This window comes from Dermacentor andersoni, chromosome 10 (genome assembly GCF_023375885.2).
Source record: "Dermacentor andersoni chromosome 10, qqDerAnde1_hic_scaffold, whole genome shotgun sequence".
NCBI classification, from domain to species: domain Eukaryota; kingdom Metazoa; phylum Arthropoda; class Arachnida; order Ixodida; family Ixodidae; genus Dermacentor; species Dermacentor andersoni.
The window spans coordinates 138137903-138154948 of NC_092823.1; the positions used below are offsets into that span (position 1 = coordinate 138137903).

Genomic DNA, 17046 nt, shown 5'->3' on the forward strand with positions numbered 1-17046 from the left:
TGCTCTTGCTTTTGATGTGCTTCCTTAGCATGTAAAAATGTACGCACAGCTCTTGAAGAGGACAAAACATCCTGAACATAGCAAGTGGCACAGAAACACAAGGTATTGCAACACTGGGCACAAAGTTATCACAACATAATGAATCAGCCAATTTAGACTGACACTTGTTATTCCCATGTAGCAATTACTGGTACAGAAGAATTCACTTCTCATGCAAACTAACCAAGAAAAGAGTCAAAGGGGACCTAGACTGAAAATAGATCCACCACATGTGCATTACACAGTGGTGAATTGAAATGCTGTCTTTTTCACTCTGCTGTAGCCATGAAAAAGATCAACAATTATGGTAATCATGGTTTTCAATTATAATTTACTGTCTCCTGCTACATTCTTCATCCAGGCATTGACTGCATTTAGAGTCAGTTGATCTTGTTGCCCACTGTTACGCAAGAAGAAATCGGCTCCACAGATAAGACAATTATTGCAGCTTGATGAGCAGAAAACATCAAGGTAGGAAATTTTAACACAGTAGAATCAGAATCATAATCGGTTTTTACTGAGATGATTAGAAAGATTACAAGATGTTAATATACAGAAGGAGGTCCCGAAGTCAAAGACAGCAATGGGACCTCCTTTACAAAGCAAACGTAATAAAACAAAAATTACAGCAGTTTCAACAAATTGTTAACATGAAAGAATGACAGGTTTTAGTATAAATAGCATGATTGAAGAAGTACATTACTTAATTACTCCAGCAGGCTGTGTAAATTGCCATTAAGGTTAGGCATTAAAGTTGTACGACATTTATCGGAGTTAATGATAGTAGTATCATCGGCATAAAGTATACATTTCGAAGGAGAGAGGCAGTTAGGCAGATCACTGATGTATAATAAAAGTAAAAGCGGACCCAATATGGAACCCTGGGGCACACCAGTATTAGTGAACGTGGTTTTCTCGGCACCCAACAAGCTGGCACAGTTATGCCCACGCATCTGCAACTCTAAAAAGAGAGGTTGTCAGCTAAAACATGAGAAGCCGTTCATCAAGCGTTCCACAAGAGTGGTCTACGCCATTCCCTTGAAGTGTGGAAAGGCTTATGTCGGCCAAACCGGCCGCTGCATTAATGAACGCTTGGGGGAACATGCCCGAAATTTAAGCAACTTAAAGGACAAGTACGCACATTTGGTCGCGCACGTAATTGAATGCACAGGATGCGAGGCTCGTTTGGGAGAGATGAAGATTCTCGGCAAGAGTGCCGACGCGACGGCACGCGTCTCTTTGGAAGCGTTCCACATACACAAATGCGGCAGCAAGTGCGTAAGCACCCCTTCTGTATCGCTTTTTGCTGCAGAGCTTCATTTTTTGGAAGCGACTGCTTACTGATTTCAATGTATGTTAGTATCCCTCGCCTTTTGATAGTGTTTTTCTAGTTTTTTCGTTTTCTTGTTTTTTCTGCGCCTGATTCCGTTGACTGCTGGCACGTTCGTTCATCGATGCGCATTGTCATTTTTCCCCGATTGTATCACTCCCTTCCCTCTTCACTTCTGCCTTTCCCCTTATATAAGGTATCCGTCTTCCGTCAATAAAATTTAATTGACAGTCAGCGCTTGTGTCCCGTCCTTCATACTTGTGGTTGCATGTGACTGCGCTGTAACAATTTTTATGTCAAGTGGTTTTAGAATGAACGCCTGAAATAGTTACTACCTGCATTCTGTCTGTTAAGTAATCTTGTAGTAACAAAAGTGCTGGGCCAATAATTGCTAGAGATTTAAGCTTACAAAATAAGATGTGATGATTTATTTTCTCAAACGCTTTGCTTAAATTTACAAATACTGAAGCTGCATAATTGCCTTCATTGATAGCGAGCTTTAGTTGATCGGTTAGAGCAACAAGAGCAAGTTACAAGAGGTACAATATAGATTCCTAGACATGGCAAACTGAACCCTGTCTTACTTGCTAGCTGTCACCTCTGACAACACTGCTGAGCAGAAACTTGGCTATGAAGCACCGAGGTTTTTCTATACTTTTCATCTGGGCACAGAACTCCTGTGTAACCCCATGATAGTGCTTCATATAGCACCCACAGTGGAAGCACTGCAGTGCTGACGCAAGTGGAACGGCACTGGAGCCCAATGCGCACCAGAAGCATTCGGTGCATACACCCGCTTTTGTGCAAGGGTCGGTTGCATTATCACCGTGTTAATATTAACACGGTGATAGACTGATAAAGCAGTCTTTAGAAATTTTATTGTTATTCACTTTGTGATGATAGGTTGACTATTAGAAGAAAAAAAGAGCGTCATTTCTTGAATATCATGCTAAAATATGAATGCTGGTACATGGATAGACTTCACAGATTTCAAACAAATTTTGTGCATGTTGGCAGCGTTTGCTCAATAATAATTCATGAAACTTGCCATATTGAGTCTTTGGCTCCTTTGTAACAATGCAATGCAGTCCATTTTTAATGCTAAATGACTACCTGGGCCCTAGCAGAGGCCATCAAAATCCATGACGCCACGGTGGTTTGGTGCAGGAACTTCAAGGCGGTGTAACCTCCAGTCTAATTTTGCTCCTTTTCTGGACTACCAAGCATTTTCTCGCAGCAAGAGTGTTTTTGGCACTGTGGAAGGGTGATTTACTAATGCAGAAAAAATAATTTTAGCGTCCCTTTAAATGCAAACAATTTCGAAACTACATGCATTCTGTCATTTCCATGTTCACTTGCATTTGTAACAGCAGCCTAATTCATAATTCAGATGGCATATTTGGCACTACTCCATTGTTAGAAACCATCTACAGAGCAATTTCATGTCGCACTTTAATGTAATTATGCACAAAAGGCCTGCATTGCTGCTTTTAGCCGCACGCTCTTCAATTTTTGCACAGTACATCTCTCTCCAAACAGCGACAGCATGTTTCGTGATATCGACAAATCCTAAGATTTGTTGTGCAGGTCAAGTTACAATGGTACCTAAATAACCTTACTAAGTGTACCAGTTAAAAGGCTAAACTTACTGATCAACTAAACAAAACTGGCTAATGAACTAAACTCGCCAACAAACCAACTTAGCTAAATCACCACTGACCTAACCTACAACTAATTAACTAAACTCACAAATAACTAACTTATCTAACCAAACATAACTCTAAATAACTAACTTACCTAACTAAACTAATGAACTAACAAATTAAATAGCATTACAAATAAGTAATTACTAAACTAGAAATACTAAGTAAACTAATTTCATAACAGCTAATTGAAACAGGTAATTAACTAACTAAACTCAACAATAACTAACATAACAAACTACATTAACAAGGCTAATTGACCTAGTAATCTAATTAATAACTAAACAAAATAAACAAGTTAATCAACAACTCCAACAAAACTAATGATCTGACTAGCAAACTAACTATAATTATTTAAGAAAGCTAAACTAATTACTTAAGCCAACAAACAAAGCTAACCAACTAATTACCTAGGTTATCTGACTACACTAACAAAATTATTCACTAAACTGATAAGCTATTTTACTATAATAACTAAGCGTATATATTTAACTTACTAACTAAACTACCCATCTAATAACTAACTTACTGAACTAGCTAACCAAATATAACTAACTTATCTAATTAACTAGACAAAGTGAAACCAGACACAGCCGACCAAAATAGTTTGTGCGGCTGTGTCTAGGGGGCATGAGGCACCCTAGACACAAAATTTGTCGTCCCGCCCACCAGGGATGACGACAGCGAAGCGCCGACCAATGGCAACAGCCAAAAGGAACCGGTTCCAAAGCGAACCGCTACAGAATACGGCCCCTGATTATGAGGCATGCCGTAGTGGGGGACTCCGGAAATTTTGACCACCTTAACATGCAGCTAAATCTAAGTACACGGGTGTTTTCACATTTCTCCCCCATCAAAATGCGCCGCCGTGGTCGGGATTCGATCCCACGACCTCGTGCTTAGAAGCCCAACACCATAGCCACTAAGCAACCACAGCGGGTCCAGCACCTTTGGGGCCCCCTTCTGTCCCTATTATACGAAACTTTCCGGAAAGTTTCGTGACCAGAAGGGAAGTCCAGAAGGACCCTGACAGCCCAGTAATATGGGTACCCAGTTTGAAAGTGCACTGATACAGACACCAAATGTCTCACAGAAGTGCTCTTAGCTGAACAGTTCCACGTACCCTGACTTCCCAGAGAAAAACTTATACACAGGTTTGCCCTCTGAGCACTGCATGACTTCGCCAGTCACTCGCCAACCACTGAAACATAACAGTATTATAGATAATGTCTGTTAAAAATGTAAGTTAAAAGCCGTCACCTGAAAAAGGCACAGTAAATAGGCCCCTGATTAACCAATCTCAACTTTCACTCTCACAGCGCTGCAGAGTTTTATGAAACAATTGTGCAAAAGCCATCGAAGCTGATCTTCAAATGTAAGAAAAGCTTATGCTGTTTTGTACTGTACTGTGATCGTCTCTATGTTCCATTTACTGGTTAAAGCGTTGTCGTATTGTGCGGGTGTTTCACGGCTCCACCTCACAGTCCAGCATAGGAATGACAATGAGATGCAAGGCTGTATGTCAACAGTGTTGTGTGCAGAACTTCGTGCAAGCAGGTTAATCCACAAGGTAATGCACTGGGTAATCTTAGTCGATCTTCAAGGCAGTGCAATGTCACATTGCATCTCAAAGCATTAGCTGCCCCAGGGAAGGATGGGACAAACTGGTGCGCTCATACTTTTATAAACAAACTGCTGCTAGAGACATGGCACATGTGCCAAGCATGTCGAAACACCACATTGCAAGAAAAGAGTGGTAGAGCTGTTATTCTTTCATGCCGTGCATGCGGCCTAATGGGTAGAGTGCTGGGCTGCTGACCAGAGAGCCTGGTTGAGTCCCGCCATCAGACATGTAGTTTCCTCTCTCTCTGTTTTTAATATTTGAGCAACAGATTGTGTTAGGCACCCCAGCTGAGCCTATGCATGAATAGTAAGACAGACGACCTTTTAAACTCCTGAAACATAGACAAAGAAAGCTTTGCTTTAAAAAAAAATTGCCAATTTTGCAAAAGCAACAGATCTCAATGGACACTGACCTTCTACGGCAAAGGCAAGAGAAACATCCAGATGCGTGTTCGCTGCCATAAATTGCCGGAACATAATGTGCACTGCAAATGTTACTTTAGTAGGAGTTTTATAAAAAGTAAATTTTATGACGCTGCTCATCATGGTGAACCTCCACGTCTTGGAGGAGTGCAATTAGATTCAAAGAATCTGAAATTGGAAGAAACAAAACAACCTGCAACAGATCACAGTGAAGGCTGTCGTGGACAAATAATCCAAGAAATCCCGATTTTCACAGCAACACGAGGCAAACTGCAACATCCTTTCGTGCACTTATAAGTAAAACCTTGCTAACTTGGATTTCACAGGACTGAAACAAATGTCCGTATTAAGTGAATGTCGAATTATCGAAAGTATCAAGAAAACAATAAACAAATGCTTACTACATCAACACGCTTTTATTTACTGAATCAGCAAATTTGCACAAAAGCAGTGCGGAAGCTGGACTTATCTTGTGACTGATTAGTGCTTGAAGCAGCGAAGGCCTCGTGACTTGCTTTGCAGCGCGCATCTTCATCTGAGTGTTTTCGCTACCACGTGCACATCACAATTATTTTATCGCCAGTGAGCTGGTCGCCAACAGATCGTTTGTCCATTCTGATGTAGCTGGTATTCTTCATCCTTAACAGCTTTGCATTGTTTGCTGTAACCGCTGCAGGCGAAACCGTGGTTGCAAGGTTTATGCACGGCAACCTTGCGGTTCTGAAGGCATGCGGCTGACATTCGCACAGAGTCCCAATGAAACCACTGTCTCCTGCAATAACTGCAGATGAAACCACTGTCTCTATCGACGCAATCATGGATAGCGACTACACAGTTTTGAAGGCACGCAGCCAACGTGTGCACCGAGTCAGAACGAAACTACTCTTCGCCGCAACCGCTGCGGATGGAACACCGGTTGCAGGCACGTACGCAGGCTTTATTTTGGGGGGCCCAACCCAAGGCAACTTCTCTATGCAAATGAGGCAGAGCGTACTTTTACTAGTACAAATGTGAATAATGCCCACCATTCGCCATAAGGACGCATAAACCCACAAAAGTTGGTTGAAATAATGTGTATCTCACAGGTACGCCTGTGAGACACACCTCTTCATTACTTGGCAAACAAAGAACCACATCAAATGGACTCGCGCGAGAAACATGACAGGAAGAACCTTGCCAAGAACAAGTTAACGAGCAAAAGTGCAAAATAAAGATTTCTAGTAGCGTTTTTTGAATTAGCTCTGGAAGAATTATAGAGAAATGTATATTTGCGGAACAATCGCAGTTCTTTTGGATTCCTCCTTTACTTCCTCCTTTACTGCTTAAGTGCCACAAAACTTGTGTTGTTATTTGGGAAGTTGCGTAGCGATGCGTTGTCACCAATCCCTTACAACTGCGTAGAGCACAGGACGTTGCGGTTCTAGACGTACTGCGCCCACCGCGGAAGGTTAGAAAAACACCCCCATTAGCACAGCAACGAAGTAGCTACGTCAGGCGGCTCAATTGATAACTGTAGAAGAGTCATTCAAAACACACGAAATTATTCTCCACTTCCGGCAGCGTTTTCTCTGCTTCTTTTTTTAAATAAAAAGATGTTCATCCACAAATATTTTCACAAGCAATCTTTGTTTTACCTCCCTGTTTGACTGTTGCCTTGGCTTTCACCCCTTAGTAGATCGCTTAATTTCTAACGTGCGCAGCTTCATTTCAAAACGCGACATTATTTCAAATATCGTCTCATCTTCCGCCAGCAACCTACTAATCTTGATGGAAACGTGGCTAAACAGCAACATCTGTGATAGTGAAGTCCTTGCCGACTTGCCTAATTTCCGTGTCTTCCGCAAGGATCGCCCAGATAGGAGGGGAGGGGGAGTACTGATTGCAACCAGACATGAACTATCATGTACAACCATTAATATTTCATCAGACATAGAAATGTTATGGGTCTTATGTCACGCTTCACCTCAGTCCGTTTTGATTGGCGTTTGCTACAGACCTCCTAACAGTCCGGATTTTCCCACAAAACTGAATTACGCAATAAATGAAATTAAAACGAAGCATCCAAACACCTGTACTCTTTTATTTGGAGACTTCAATTTCCCGAGTATTGATTGGCATAATCTAACTTCCACAGGTAACAGAGATGCTAACGAATTTCTTGATGTTTGCCTTAATTTTAATCTTGTTCAAATTATATCGGAGCCAACCCGTGTAACTGAGGACTGCGCTAACATTCTCGCCCTAATATTAACGGATAATCCGGAATACGTTCATTCCATCACGCATCTACCAGGCGTCAGCGATCACCAAGTCATACAAGCCGACTTCACGATTAAACCATTTTCACGGACAACTAGCAAACGTACCATCCGGCTTTATGATAAAGGAAACTATACTGCCATAAATAATGAACTTCGCACATTCTTACCCCGTTTTCAGTCTGACTTTAATCAAAGAACTATCCACGATAACTGGTACTTGTTTAAAACAAAAATTGAAGGTTTGGTTGACAGGTTTATTCCGAGCATAAATATAAGAACTAACCCCCTAAACCCTTGGTTCACAAACTCACTCAAACGCCTTGAAAACAAAAAGAAGCGTCTTTTTCGTTCAGCCAAGTTGCGGCCTAGTCAGAACGCTTGGGACAAGTATTATGCAGCTGAAAAAAATTACCTACAAAATGTGCGAGAAGCCAAGCACTCTTTCTTTCATTATGACCTGCCAAACATGTTGTCTACTAACCCCCGTAGGTTCTGGCAAGTCATTAATCCCCAGAATACACGCACAATTTCCCTCACCGATGCATCAGGTGAAACTATCTGTGAATCCGAATGCGCCAACATTTTTAACGCAGCTTTTTCATCCGCGTTTACTAATGAAACCGATCCGGTTGTTTCTCCAAACCCCGCAATTATTCAGGAGACAATGCCTTCACTTGTATTTTCTTCAGAAGGGATTTTGTCCCTAATAGAAAACTTAAAGCTTTCATCCTCTGCTGGCATTGACAACATCAACGCTAAGATTCTGCAGAACACCAAAGATACATGTTCATCTCTGTTGTGCATGTTATTCACTCAGTCACTCCTCACAGGCCAACTGCCCAAAGAATGGAAACAAGGGAAGGTCGTTCCAGTCCACAAATCAGGTAACAAGAACTCACCTCTAAATTACCGTCCCATTTCTCTAACTAGTATTCCCTGCAAAATCATGGAACACGTCATCTATACTCACATCATGGCATTTCTCGACTCGAAGAACTTTTTTAATCCTGCCCAGCACGGGTTTCGCCGTGGTTACTCCTGCGAGGCTCAGCTTGCCGCTTTCTTACACGATCTGCACTCTAACCTTGATTGTAATCTTCAGTCTGACGTATTATTTTTAGATTTTGCTAAAGCCTTTGACAAAGTGCCCCATAAACGCCTTCTTATAAAGCTTTCCCACTTAAATTTTGACCCTAATATACTGAAGTGGATTGAAGAATTCTTGACTAATCGTTCACAATTCGTCACCATTAATAATAGGAAGTCTGTAACATCAGGCGTCCCACAAGGATCCGTGCTCGGCCCACTACTTTTCCTAATATACATAAATGATTTACCATTAAACGTAACATCTAGCATACGTATGTTCGCGGATGACTGTGTGATATATCGTGTTATTACTTCTACCGCTGACCAATCTTCTCTTCAAAGTGATCTTAATGCAGTCCAGGACTGGTGTAACGAGTGGCTAATGGAACTTAACCCGCGTAAGTGTAAATATTTGTCCATTCACCGTCGCCGTAATTCTCTCCTATTTCCTTATGTAATATCTGAAGTTCCGGTTGAACTAGTTCATTCATACAAGTATTTAGGAGTAACACTTTCAAGCGATCTTTCCTGGAATCCTCATGTTACTAACCTAATATCATCCGCGAACAGGACGTTAGGATTTCTAAAACGCCATCTGCATCATGCTCCTCAACACGTAAAATTGTTAGCCTACAAATCATTTGTCAGGTCAAAACTAGAATTTGCATCGCCTATTTGAAATCCTCATCAGGCATACCTAATTAATAATCTTGAATCTGTACAAAATCGCGCCGCTCGTTTCATCCACTCGTCATATTCCTTTGACATCAGCGTTTCCTCCTTAAAAACTGCATCCGCATTATCCCCCTTATCGCTTCGTCGTCGCATTGCCAGCCTATCTTTATTTCACAAATTCTTTCATAGCCCTATGCGCATCGCACCTTATATTCTTCCTCCTACACGCATATCTCACCGCACCAGCCATCAGCTACAGGTTGCCCGTCCACGCTCACGCACTGTCACGTTTTTAAATTCTTTTTTTCTTCGCACAGCTGCAGACTGGAACAGCCTTCCTAACGACGTTGCTGTCATTATGTGCCCATCCAAGTTCGTCGAAAATGTAAAGAACTTCCTGTTATTGTGACTATGTATTTTTATTCTTGCCACCCCTTATGTAACGCTCCATTTATTGGAGCCTTTAAGGTAATAAAATGAAATGAAATGAAATCTCCTTGCGACTCTTTGTTTCCAGTTGCCAATTTTGCACGAAAAGTGCTGTACAATTAGGGAAAAACCAGATGAGGTAAGGGGTGACAGTCATATTGCTTATGGGCTGAACGGTTATTGCAGGGTCGGATGATGGATGATCTTTCGCAATATCTTATTTTCCACCTTATCTAAACCATGTCGCGGATATATAGTTCCGACGATCTGCTAGTGTCGCGGCGAGCCATGACTCAACGAAATAATGAAGCAAAAGGAAAAGTTAAACACAACTGGCATTTCCTCCGGCCACAACTCGTCCCACTAGAATACAGACCAGCTGACCATGAACCGAGTCCCTTTCCTGTCCCCTGGATTAGCCTAAACAAAGCTTGAAATAACGTAGCTACAGCGATGCACGTGATCGTTGACTCGGTGGTGACATAAAAATTGTATTGGGCATTATAAATAAAATAAAATATTATAATTAGAACACGAAACTACGCCCTGCCTGCTGCAATAGATCGTTACAACTGAACTCGTCTTGCGTTAATCGCACGGGCACCAAATCAATGAGAAAACCAGCCTCCACACCCCAGGAGATGGCAACAACTACTGCCACCCAAAAGGTGTGAAAAGCTTGACAACCCTTCCACTCTGTGAAGATGGAATGGCAGCGAAAGCTGACGACAGTCAAAGCTCTCAAACGAAAAGCAAAGTGTTTCACCTCCACTGCGGGTCGGCCTGAAAATAGTGCAATATCGAGCCAACCCGCCATGGAGGTGAAGCAGGCGTTAAGCACCCCCCATACGTGCGCCGATACCGAAGATAGTGCAACATCGCGCCGACCCCCAGCTTGGTGAAGCAGGCGTTATACACCCCGCATACGTGAGCCAATCCCGAAAGTAGTGCAACGCCGTGCCAACCCGCGGCAAAGGTGAAGCAGGCGTTAAGCACTCCTCATACGCGGGCCGATCCCAAAGAGGGTGCAACACCGGGTCAACCGCCGGCGGAGGTGAAGCAGGCATTAAGCACCTTGCATACGTAAGCCAATCCCGAAAGTAGTGCAAAGCCGTGCCAACCCGAAGCAAAGGTGAAGCAAGCGTTAAGCACTCCTCATACGCGGGCCGATCCCGAAGATAGTGCAACACTGGGCCGACCTTCGGCGGAGGTGAAGCAGGCGTTAAGCACCCCGCACACGTGAGCCAATCCCGAATGTAGTGCAAAGCCCTGCCAACCTGCGGCAAAGGTGAAGCAGGCTTTAAGCACTCCTCATATGTGGGCCAATCCCGAAGATTGTGCAACAGCGGGCCGACCCCCAGCGGAGGTGAAGCCGGTGTTAAGCACCCCCCCATACGTGGGCCGCTCCGGAAGATAGTGCAACACAGAGCTGACCCTCGGCGGAGGTGAAGCAGGCCTTAAGCACCCCGCATACGTGAGCCAATCCCGAAAGTAGTGTAAAGCCGTGCCAACCCGCGGCAAAGGTGAAGCGGGCGTTAAGCACTCCTCATACGCGAGCCGAACCCGAAGATAGTGCAACACCGGGCTGACCCCCGGTGGAGGTGAAGCAGGCGCTAAGCACCCCGCACACGTGGGCCGCTCCAGAAGATAGTGCACTGCTGGGCCGACCCTCGGCGGAGGTGAAGCAAGCGTTAAGCACCCCGCATACGTGAGCCAATCCCGAAAGTAGTGCAAATTAAGCCCTGCCAACCCGCGGCAAAGGTGCAGCAGGCATCAGGCACTCCTCACACGCGAGCCGATCCCGAAGGTAGTGCAACACCGGGCCGACCCCCGGTGGAGGCGCTAAGGCGCTAAGCACCCCGCATACGTGGGCCGCTCCAGAAGATAGTGCAACACCGGGCCAACCCCCGGCGAAGGTGAAGCAGGCGTTAGGCACCCCGCATACGTGAGCCAATCCCGAAAGCAATGCAAAGCCGTGCCAACCCGCCGCAAAGGTGAAGCAGGCGTTAAGCACTCCTCATACGCGGGCCGATCCCGAAGTTAGTGTAACACTGCGTCGACCCCCGGTGGAGGTGAAGCAGGCCTTAAGCACCCCGCATACGTGAGCCAATCCCGAAAGTAGTGCAACGCCGTGCCGACCTGCGGCAAAGGTGAAGCAGGCATTAAGCATTCCTCATACGCGGGCCGATCCCGAAGATAGTGCAACACCGGGCCAACCCCCGGCGGAGGTGTAGCAGGCGTTAAGCACCCCGCATACGTGGGCCGCTCCAGAAGATAGTGCAACGCTGGGCCGACCCTCGGCGGAGGTGAAGCAGGCGTTAAGCACCCCGCATACAGGAGCCAATCCCAAAAGTAGTGCAAAGCCGTGCCAGCCAGCCGCAAAGGTGAAGCAGGCGTTAAGCACTCCTCATACGCGGGCCGATCCCGAAGTTAGTGTAACACTGCACCGACCCCCCCCAGTGGAGGTGAAGCAGGCGTTAAGCAGCCCGCATACGTGAGCCAATACCGAAAGTAGTGCAAGGCCGTGCCGCCACGTAACAAAGGTGAAGCAGGCGTTAAGCATTCCTCATACACGGACCGATCCCGAAGATAGTGCAACATCGGGCCGACCCCCGGCAGAGGTGAAGCACGCATTAAGAACTCCCGATACGTAGGCTGACCCTTAAGATATTGCAATACTGGGCCCACCCGCGGCGGAGGTGAAGCAGGCGTTAAGCACTCCCCATACGTGGATGCATCCAGAAGGTAGTGAAATGCACGATCGACACGCAGTGGAGGTGAAGCAGGCGTTAAGCCCTCCCCATATGTGGTCCCATCTCGAAGATTCTGAAAGGCGCGTTGTAGGTTGCCGAGTCCACAGGGGTATGTGCCATTGATCTTGGACCCTTTTAGACTATCACCAGGATCGACCAACATGATGATTTTTTCTGTTAACGGATGCCGAAAAAAACTATGGAAGTCAGCCATACACTGCTTTCTCTGTAAAGGGCAGCAAAATGTTGTTGACCGCCGAGTAGATTGATTTGTCGGCGCTTTAGGAATACGTGTGAGGAGTGGTGGCGTGGGGCAGATAAGGGGGGGGGGGCATGCCACTTAATTTCGGGGGGGGGGGGGGGGTGGCCGGGCCCTTCCCGGACCGCCCCCCCTGGGTGCAACTGACCGGTTGCTATAAACGTGATCATGGAAGGTAACTACGCGTTATAAAGGCACACGGTCAATTTGGTGTTATGCACTGCAATAACTCAGGGTTAAGGTATGTCACCACTTATGAGAAAAAATTAACGATTTAGTCACAAAGCTTCCGTTACATTTTTATCTTGCACAGCCTATGTAGTTGGAACCTTTCAGGCGACTGAATTATGAAAACTATAAAAACATTTTTATATTATCTAAAATTTGCTGAAATATGAGTGTTGCGCCAACCATCATAACTATGAAATGGTAGATACGAAACAAATGCCGCTTGGCAGGTATGCAATGGGGACAACAAATTGTGCATCCAACCACCACGATATCCATATCTTGGAGCGAAAGTGCATTATCAAAAGAGTGAAGAACGGTACTCGTAGCAGAATTCTTTCCAAAACAATTGCCCATAGAAGTCACCACTCAGTTTTCCTTACTCTGCTTCATTGCGAAGCTTAAAGAGACTGACAACCGATTTTTAAGGACCTAGTTTTTATGGCGCCATGCAAATCTCACCCTCGGTAGTGTTTACATCTGCAGCAGTTACTTCCAAAAGCATGTGGATATTTAGTAAGCAGAATTTTCGATCTGAGCAGCCTCCAAAAAAGTAAGAGCCCCTCCTCCAGCAACATTGAGAAGTGAGAGCAATGTCAATAGCCCGCCTTGCAAATTGTGAAAGCCGCCCATCATTCTGCTTTCACAGGAATGTAACTGTGGTTAACCACCTAGATTTTGACCTTTTCAATCACTTTTTAATATAACCTGGCGCAATAAGGTCACGTTGTTGTACAGACATTTCTGATATTTGTACCGCGTTTTTCGCCAAGTACACGCCTATGTCATGGCTGGCTGGTCCCCGTTGTCGTCGTTTTGTCGATAGACGAGCCAAGCAAACCAATCAGAAGTGAATGCGAAGGCAGTGCCACTTTTCTGCTCACTACAAACGAAGGCTTATCTGCATATTTTCAGTCAGGAAGAATTCCTAATAATAAAAAGTATAGTGCATTTCAATACTAATAAAAAAATCAGTAACCGCGTACACTAGTAGAAGGCCACGTGGCGGACCTCTTATGCAGGTTCATGTTTTTGGCGTGTGGGGTGCCAAAGGTCATTTTTCGCGACTTTTAGTGATGGATTAAAAGTATAAATCCAAGTTTAATGAGAAAAGCATTGCTCATTTAGCCACTATGATAGGGAATCCTTCTATCAGTAGGGTTACCTCAATTCATGATCTGAGCGGTTGTCTGTCCCTTTATAAAGAAACAGCACGCAAAATGTAATGAAAAAATATTTATTACACAAAAGTTATCACTGCTCCCATAAGTATAAAATGCAAAAAAATAAAAGTTTTGAGAAAAATGGGTTTGAACATAAGCAAGTGCTTAGGTATTGAAAGCCCTCTAGTGAAAGCTTTTAACTGATTCAAGAACAAGTGTCCCAAAATGCTTCTAAAAGCTTTTATAATGTCGTAAAACAAATTAACATTGTGTAATATTCAAAGGAAGCGATATCTCTGATGAAATTGCTCATGCGTTTAAATAAAAAAAATTCAGTTTCAGTAGCGGACGCGAGCAGGGCGGGTTGGAAAAGCATTCATTACTTTGCAGCAGCTTAAATGGAAACACAATTCTTTTTGTGATATATTCTAGAATAACCAGAGAGCTTAAAATAGCAAATGGCACAAAACCGATATTTTTTCAGACAATCTGTTTTGGAAGCTGGTGACATGCCTTAAAGACTTCTTTAAAGGCACAAAGAGGCGCACAGCGTCCGACATTGCTGTCACTCATTTACGATTTCCATTGATGACTATGGTGATACAGACTCCACTGCTTTGTTTTGGTTGGATACTAGCGACACTTTTTCTCTTCTGCATCGCACATTTGTGGCGCTCGCACTCACCGAGCTCCGAGTGTTGTCTGAATTAACTGATGCACGGCGAAATATGGCAGTATTAATGAGAGTTTGAGTACATTAAATAATGCATACACATGCCGCGACCATGGGACGAGTCCGAATTATCCGTGTTTTTTAATTAACGAGAGCCAAACTAACGAGGTTTGCTACTATATTATACTCACCGCTCTTGCCTTTCACCATAATCTTATGCAGTAGTTCTACTTGGTATTCGACATTGTTTCTGTGCAGTATATGTATTTGTTCTGTCACTACTCATTACATAAGTGGTATTTAACATTGCTGTAATATTACATCACTTTATATTACTCTATCTCAGTGTGGCTTTTGTTCTGAAAGAAATGAACCTTGTTGTGTTGCATTTCTGTTAGCTCTACATTTCATACTGGGCTTCTTCGATTTCCCACTTCTGGCTACTCGCAGGCTGCCAGAGCCAGCTGAGTGTCTTCATTTTTCTCTGATTGCTCCGCCCACCACGTCACGCACTTCCGCCGGGCGTTCGTTTTGCTCGGGCTGGACAGTTCTGGCTACTTGCGGGCTGCCAGAACCTGCCAGGACGATTTCGGTCTGGCTGCTCTCTGGAAGTTCTCTGGCTAGCAGACGACTAAAATAAGCGATGGGCGCTCGCCACCACCTTTGCGGGGACTTCACGAATTGAACGTGGGCGCTTGAAGACTTAAATTTGCCTCGCTAAGATAACTGTTTCCGGTCATCTTCGGATTTCCTTACTTCTAGCGTTATCTCTTTAGGTGCTAACGCACCGTTCCGCATTGCGAAGCAGTGTGATACGAGCAGTGGTAAACCGTTTGAAGCTTGTGTGTGTGTCCAAGGCTTCTTCACGGCGGTGATCAGCGCGCCGCGCTCTCATGCGTGCATGTTATCTGCATCATGTTCCATGCAAGTTGCAGGCGCTCATTCACAAATATTGCAGTACATTTTCGATTCGTCTTTCTCTGGTGGTGTTCCTTTTTACATATCTCACATATGTATGCGGAGATATCTCCCTTTTCTGCAGTTAGCGAAGGCACTGCACTTAGCCCGTGTTCGCTTAGTCTCTCTGTCGTATGCTTCAGTGGCAGCTCGAGACCGATATGTGTCCGAACTGCAGGCCATTGATCTAAGAATGCACTGGTTGAGTAATAGGCACACGTACATTAGACACACGTGCATTGGCTTATTGCTCTCATGATCGTGACCAATGTTGTTTTTCGCGTGAAACTTTTCCCTGGTCACAGGCGGCGTGCATTTTCACACGTCAGCCGCGTCCGCAGCTCCTTAGGGTCAAAATGAGAAGCAACATCAGCCACGACAAACTTTCTGAAATCGAAGCCCAAGCAGGTCGGCACAAAATTTTATGCTATAAGACGTACCCGATATCCTGCTTTTTCATGTCTTGTGAAGTGATGACATAACGCCAACTCATCAATGTCGCTGGTGGACGACGTGATCGCTACAAGCAGAGATCCTTGAGCTATCGCTTTCGAGGATACAATCACGCACGATTTCGCATCTTGTCACCGGATGCGTCAGAGGCCATCTGTTGCCCTGCACAAGGTGCAGTTGGCCGAGTGCACGTCCTGTGCCAAGTTGCGCGAAATCGCGTGAAAGTGATCGTATTCCTAAATGCAACTATATATTTTCAAGCTGGCAACGCATAAATGGGCCGACTACGCCGAGCGCGTGCCGGCCTCGTCGGGCGCTGCCATGCTGGTAACATGTTTACATTTGGCCAGCTGTCCTGGCGCTCGATTTTGCAAACCTTGGGCAGGTTCGGGTGGTCTTGGGATCCTAGCCCACGTGACTTCCTATCAGGACCTAAACTAGGTGGCTGCGATCTGGCTGCCAGCAGGCTGCCAGAACTCTGAATATCGGAGAGGCCTACTGTTCCTTTTATGCACCTGAATTTTCTGTATAAGGTTACTTCCAATGTACCTCCCACTTGTCTATGTCTTGTTCTATGTCCCTTATAATGCATTCCTTCGTCTCCAGCGATAAGGCATGCCTCTTCCTCACACTGCTTGAAGACGCCGCCGATGCCATGGTGACAAAAGCCCGACAACACACGTGCACAGAGGACAGCTATGACACGACGAGATCACGAAGTACACACAGCAAATGCAACAAAGAGACTGAAAAAAAAAAAGGAGTGCACTGTCGCCGCTATCGCTGCTACGCCGCACTCCACGCAGCGCCCACCCTGATTGGATGCTGCTATAGTGACGAAAACACTCGCCCTCCTTTCTCTAAAGTCTCCCCCTTCTCCTCCTTTTTGTTTCGCTTTTCGCCACTGGTCTCCACACGCACACCCACGCTCCCCCTTCTCTGCATTTGCGCGCCCGGAAACCGTGTGGCCGTGCGGTCTGTGCTCAAC

The 17046-nt window shown here is 45.0% G+C and overlaps 1 protein-coding gene across 4 annotated transcripts in view; it reads right to left on the bottom strand.

Annotated features, from left to right (window-relative positions):
• Window positions 1-17046, bottom strand: part of LOC126545197 (p53 and DNA damage-regulated protein 1-like) — an 88819-nt gene that overhangs the window by 693 nt on the left and 71080 nt on the right. The gene's annotated exons all lie outside the window — the stretch shown is intronic.